Here is a 6,318-nt window from a genome sequence, read left to right on the forward strand (position 1 = left end):
AATGTTAACTGTGAGTGTGCGTGTGTGAGAGGAAGAGAGAAACTGTGAACATGGAAGCACCAGGTAGTGGGAGCAAGAGATGGTTTTGCACCACTATCCCAGCAACAGTGTCAAACACCCCCCCCCATGTGCAGGCCTGTATTTTACTTTTATTTTTTGCAAAAGAATATATAGGTGAAATTAAAGGGGTCATCTCAGGTATACCACCAGAGTGGTGACGAACATACCTCCCTTATGATACCTCCCCCACTTTTTTAACCCCTCAACTGATTATCAGATTCAGAATTATCTGTGGGTTTAGTAAGATGGGAATACACTTGAATGTATGGGTGGCCAACATGATGCCCTCCAGCTGTTCCTGGGCTACAGCTCCAATAATCCCTGAGCAGAGGCCATGGTGGTTGGAGGCTGCTGGAGGGTGGAGTCCAACAGCATATGGAGAGCACCATGTTGGCATCCCAAATTTAACAAATACGAGTATTCATAACCTGACTGAGGGTTCGAAGTCCCCATGGTCTATGGGTGGATAACAGCTCTAAAATAAAATTATTACAGTCAAATCTCGGTTGTCTAACATAATCCGTTCCAGAAGCCCGTTCGGCTTCCGAAATGGAGACTAAATGTTCCAAAATGGTAGGCGTTCAGGGACTGAGGTTTGACTGTATACAGGGGTTGCCAACCTTTTTTGTCTAGTGGGCGCATTTTGGATTTGGGGAGTGCTTTGGTGCTAGTCACAAAATGGCTCCCATGGAGAGCACAGCATAACACAAAAAGAGAGAGACCACACCAGACAACCTTATGTTTGTCATAGGAAGTCACCTGTGTCCTGATTGTGGTGATCACACAATACTGATTACACACAGAGATGGTGTTGCTGCAACATTCCTCATTTTCAGTAAAAAATAAATGAAGTGGCCATATTACACTTACTCTCATTTCACATAAAATGTTTAGAAGGTACCTGCATACTTTGTCCCATAATTTCCTTTCTAGGTGGGTTAGAAGCTGTGTTTTTTAAAAATGAAAGATAATGATGATTATTTATACCCCTCCTTTTTCCTTGACAAGACAACTTACAGGAAAAATAATAATTAAAAAACAATTAAACATTAATAGAATTAAAGCTATATACATATATAAAATCTACTAACACCTACCAGTAATTACAACAAAAACAAAAGCCTGTTGGAATAAGAAGGGCTTCACCTGTTGGTGGAAGGACAGCAAAGAGGGAGCTAGTCTGGCTTCTCTCGGGAGAGAGCTCCAAAGTTATCTGGGAGCAGCTGCTGCCAAGGAGGTCCTCTCCCAAATCCCCACCAAGCGTGCCTGTGAGGGTGGCAGGACCAAGGGAAGGGCCTCCCCCAAAGGTCTCAAATCCTGGGCAGGTTTGCATGAGGGAATAGGGTCTTCCAGATGGCTTGGACCGAAGCCATATAGGGCTGTGTAGGTCATAAGCAGAACTTTGAATTGCGCCTGGATTCAGACTGGAAGCCACTGGAGCTGTTGTGACAAGAGACTGGGAGTTGTCTGCTCCCCATAATTAACCCGGTCAGCAATCTGGCTGCAGCTCTTACAGCTAGTTGAATTTTCTGAGCACTTTTCAAAGGCAGCTCCACATAGAGCATGCTATAGTAATCCAAACGGGATGCAACTAAGACGTGTGTCACAGTGGCAAGGAACTGGCATAGGTGGCACACTAGCTTTGACTCTGCAAATGCAAATGGCTACTACAGAGACCTGGGCTTCCATGCTCAGGGCTGAGTCCAGGAGCACACTCAAATTGCAAACCTGTGTCTTCAGGGGGAGTGTTACCGCATCCAGCACAGGCTGAACCCCTATTCCGTGTGTTGCTTTCCAACTGACCATTACTGATGACAGACAGACACTGATTTAGAACCAAGACAGCTTCCTTGGGTTTAGGTGGAAAGGATAAATAGATGTGGTGTGAAGGCGCCGTGCAGCAATGCTGCTGACATGAGCACACCATGATCTCCCTTTTGCCAACTCATTTTGAAAAGAATAGTCCTCAGAAGTTTTGCAAAGCCCCATAGCAGATCACAGGCAGTCTCTTCTTGCCAAAGCAAATGTCAGGGTTCAACAGTCACAGGTGATAAGTTAAACAGTCACTAAGTGCCTTATGCCGTCTACTGTATGCCAGCACCTAGCCCCAAGTGGCTCTGAGGATGGGCAAAATTCTTGTCACTCTAAAGGACAGTTTCTGAAACATACAATCAAGTGATCATGACTAAGGAGCGCCTTTCCATGGCAAAGATAATGCTTCCCTCCTCAGTTGGCCAGACATCCTGTCCCATGCCCATGCCTGGCTAGGGTAGCAACAGCCCCACAGAGGATGTGCTGTCAGAAACATGGTTTGGTGTGAGAGGGTAGCCTGTCCGTCATTTAACTGCACCAGACTAGCTTCATTTGGGTCACCCAAACATGCACACATGCAGAGTTGTCAAATGTGCCCCGCTAAAGAGGGTTGGTTACTTCCATGGCTCTGTTAAGTGTCAGAGCTGTACAAAGGTGCAGTTCTGACACTTCTGAACTTTTATAGGCATGTGATTCCCCAGTGCACTTCAGTACACTATGACATATTAATCACAACCCTAGCCTGATAAGAATGTTTTTGAAATTGCATTCTCCAGTTCTTGCTAGCTAACCAGCAAGGTAAACTTACGGCTTGCTAGTAATCCTGAACCTTTGCTGCTATTCCATTTCTTCTGACTCCTGTGTCTCTGTTCCTGTTCAGAGATGCTGCTATTACAGCCCACTGCTGTGGGCAAGGGCAGAAACTCTCTGGGGCAGGACAACAAAGTGTAGTGACCACCTCAGGCAACAGGTCCACCAGGGCAGCCAATCCCCATGTCAATCTTTCTTTGCCACCCCTGCTTGTCCCTGATGTAGACCCTTCCTTCCCTGGTGGAGAGTGGGAGGCACCATTTTGGGGGCTGCCTCAAGTGCCAAAATGTCTTGGGCCAGTCCTGCTCTGGAGAGAAAACAACAAAGCACCTTAAAGACGGACACCAGAGCCATGCCTAATGGCCTCTCTTTACAGAGTTAGAGTAAGGATTGCTGAGGTAAAAATTACGAAGGCTTTGAGTACAGTGGTACCTCGGGTTAAGTACTTAATTCATTCCGGAGGTCCGTTCTTAACCTGAAACTGTTCAGGTTACATATGCTTCAGGTTACAGACTCCGCTAACCAGGAAATAGTGCTTCAGGTTAAGAACTTTGCTTCAGGATGAGAACAGAAATCGTGCTCCGGTGGCGTGGCGGCAGTGGGAGGCCCCATTAGCTAAAGCGGTGCTTCAGGTTAAGAACAGTTTCAGGTTAAGAACAGACCTCCAGAACGAATTAAGTACTTAATCCAAGGTACCACTGTATGGAGTTCCAAAGTGTAGGCACTGCCATGCTAAATGACAGAGTTCTTACAAATGTGACATCTGTAGTAATGCCAATTCCACACAAAAATTACCCTAGATTCTACATCCTCTAATATTTGTCAGAGATTCAAGTAGATTTAATTTGTTGACATGAACCTATAGTTAGTACTCTAATACTGGCAGCACTCAGCCTGGCAGTGCTTAATATTTATTTAAAGTCAGAACATCTTCTGTTAGGTTTGCTTTAGATTGCAACTTACTGCCTTATTAGACAGGATGGGACCTTTGATTTTTAAAAACTGCTGTCCTATGTGTTTACAAAGAAGCAACTTCAAATGATGGCAATAAAATTTGCTTCCAGGGAAATATGCTTAGGCTTAAGGGACAAAGGAGAAAACAGTTCATTGGCACAAACAGAGTTAAGGCAGCACTCTCATTTCCTTAGCTTTCTGGGTTGTTTACTTTGCCTTATCTGTAACTATAATGGTTCCTGATCATCTGCCACAGCATTCCTTTCAAACAGCTCCTCCTAACCTTAATATAGTCATACAGTGGTGCCCCGCAAGACGAAATTAATTCGTTCCGCAATTTTTGTTGTCTAACGAATTTTTCGTCTTGCGAAGCACGAAATCCCATAGGAATGCATTGAAAATCAATTAATGCGTTCCTATGGTCAAAAAAAGTCCAAACAAAGCCAAATTTGGTACAACAACAGTTTATTAACTGCTCTTTAAAGTCACACATACTGTAAAGAGCAGTTCGAAAATTTAAGGGAAAATAAATTAACTTTATAAACAAAACATGTCTTTGTTTTTAGTCAAAGAAAAAAAGTCGCGAGACGTTTTCGTCTTGCGAAGCAAGCCCATAGGGGAAATTCGTCTTGCGAGGCAAATCGCGAACGGAAAAACCTTTCGTCTAGCGAGTTTTTTGTCTTGCGAGGCATTCTTCTTGCGGGGCACCACTGTACCTGGAAGTCAAATGGAATCTGTTCCGTAAGTCCATTTGACTTCCAAAATGTTCGCAAACCACATTGTAGCTTCTGATTGACTGCAGGAAACTCCTGCAGCCAATCAGAAGCCCTGTTGGATGTTTGAGTTCCAAAAGAATATTCACAAACCAGAACAATCACTTCTGGGTTTGCAGCGTTTGGGAGCCATAATGTCCAAGTTCCAGGGCATTCAACAACCAAGGTACAACTGTACTATGAAGTTCCTTCTACAGCCCTGTGCTGGTTGGCCCATTGGATCAATTGCATGCCTTCTCAATTCTTTTCTGCCACCTGTCCTAGATACTTCTGTCCATTGTCTGCCCTCCACCCTTCCTTGTCTCTGCCCTCCAAATCCCTTAGCCTTTATATTGCGTCCTCAGCTAAACGCGACACTTCTCTCTTCCCTCACAGAATTTGGACTTAAAAACTATACAGTTCCTTGAGCAATTGAGCATTCTCTGCCATCACATCAAGTAGTCTCAACAATCATATATGGCAACACAAATGAAGACTTGGTACTTTGAGAGTATGAGAGGATGGAATCTTTGATGAAGGCTGATTCTTTTGTATAGTTATTCAGAAGTAAGTCTCACTGTGTTTGTTAGGGCTTTATTATTATTTTTTTAAGTTTTTTATTTATACAACAAGAAAAACAAACAAAAAACACAAATACCAAATTACACACAAATTACAAAAATAACCATAGACACTTAATATTCTTAGCAAACAATAAAACATCTATTGGTCTTAACACTAAAGACCCAACCTCCCGTCTATTCCATACTTCAAATTCATATTACTTCTTGCCAATACACTTTTTTTTTCATAATTAAACTTATTCTCAATAAATCTAATTTCTTATATCTACCTTGCAACTATTACTGAAGTTCCTCGAATGCTGCAACAGAATTTAAACTACTATATTTATTTTTCAGATATTCTTTAAAAACCTCCCATTTAGAAACAAATTCCTGTTTTGATTTATTCTTTATTTTTTCTGATAAACCATCTAATTCAGCATATTCTGTCAGCTTTTGGATCCAATCTTGAATAGAGGGGATTTCATTACTCTTCCATTTTGCTGCGATCAAAACTCTTGCTGCCGCCGTCGCATATAAAAAGATACCCTTCCTCTTTTGTGGAATATCCAAATCTGTTATTCTCAGGAGGTAGGCCTCTGGTTTTTTATTGAAAGAGATCTTTGGCATTTAAATACAAAAAACTTATAAGTCTGGGTTGTATATTTCATCCACTCAGCTATATAGCTGCAAATAAAACGTTTTAAATGTGTTGTAAAGTGCAGTATGCAAATGTGACACTAGATGGCAACAGTGAGCTATGCCAAATTCAATGTAATTTTCAAAACTTTTTTTAAAAAGCATTTTCACAGTGTTTTTATATGTGTGTAGATTCCACCTAAGTTATACTATGAGAGTGAAATCTATGGACTTAAGTTGTTGTGACTAACTTCTCAGTTTGACTTAGTCAGCTATCACCCAATGTGTGTATGTGTATGCATAACTCCATAGAGTCTAGACCAGCCTGTCTCAACCTTTGACCCCCAGATGTTGGACTACCACTCCCATCATCCCTAGCTGGTCAGGGATGATGGGAGTTGTAGTCCAGTAACATCTGGAGCCCAAAGGTTGGGAAAGACTCGTCTAGACAGAAGCTGGCTCTGAGTTCTGCCTGCCATTGCACTCGGAGGTGTGAATCCTATGGAACGAAGCAAACCCACTGATATTCTGACATACGGTCCTTTTCATGCACAAGGTAACAAAATATGTTAACTTGCTCCAGCAGTTTGATGTTGCAACATACAGAAAAGACTGTCGAGGTCTCGTGCTCCACCAGCCTTTGCCAGCCCGGCGCCCTCCAGATGTTTTGGGCTCCCAGCCGCGCTCAGTCTCAGTCTCAGCAGAATATCCCCAAGTGTTTCATATTT

Source organism: Podarcis liolepis, assembly GCF_965112155.1.
Source record: "Podarcis liolepis genome assembly, chromosome: 17".
NCBI classification, from domain to species: Eukaryota; Metazoa; Chordata; class Lepidosauria; order Squamata; family Lacertidae; genus Podarcis; species Podarcis liolepis.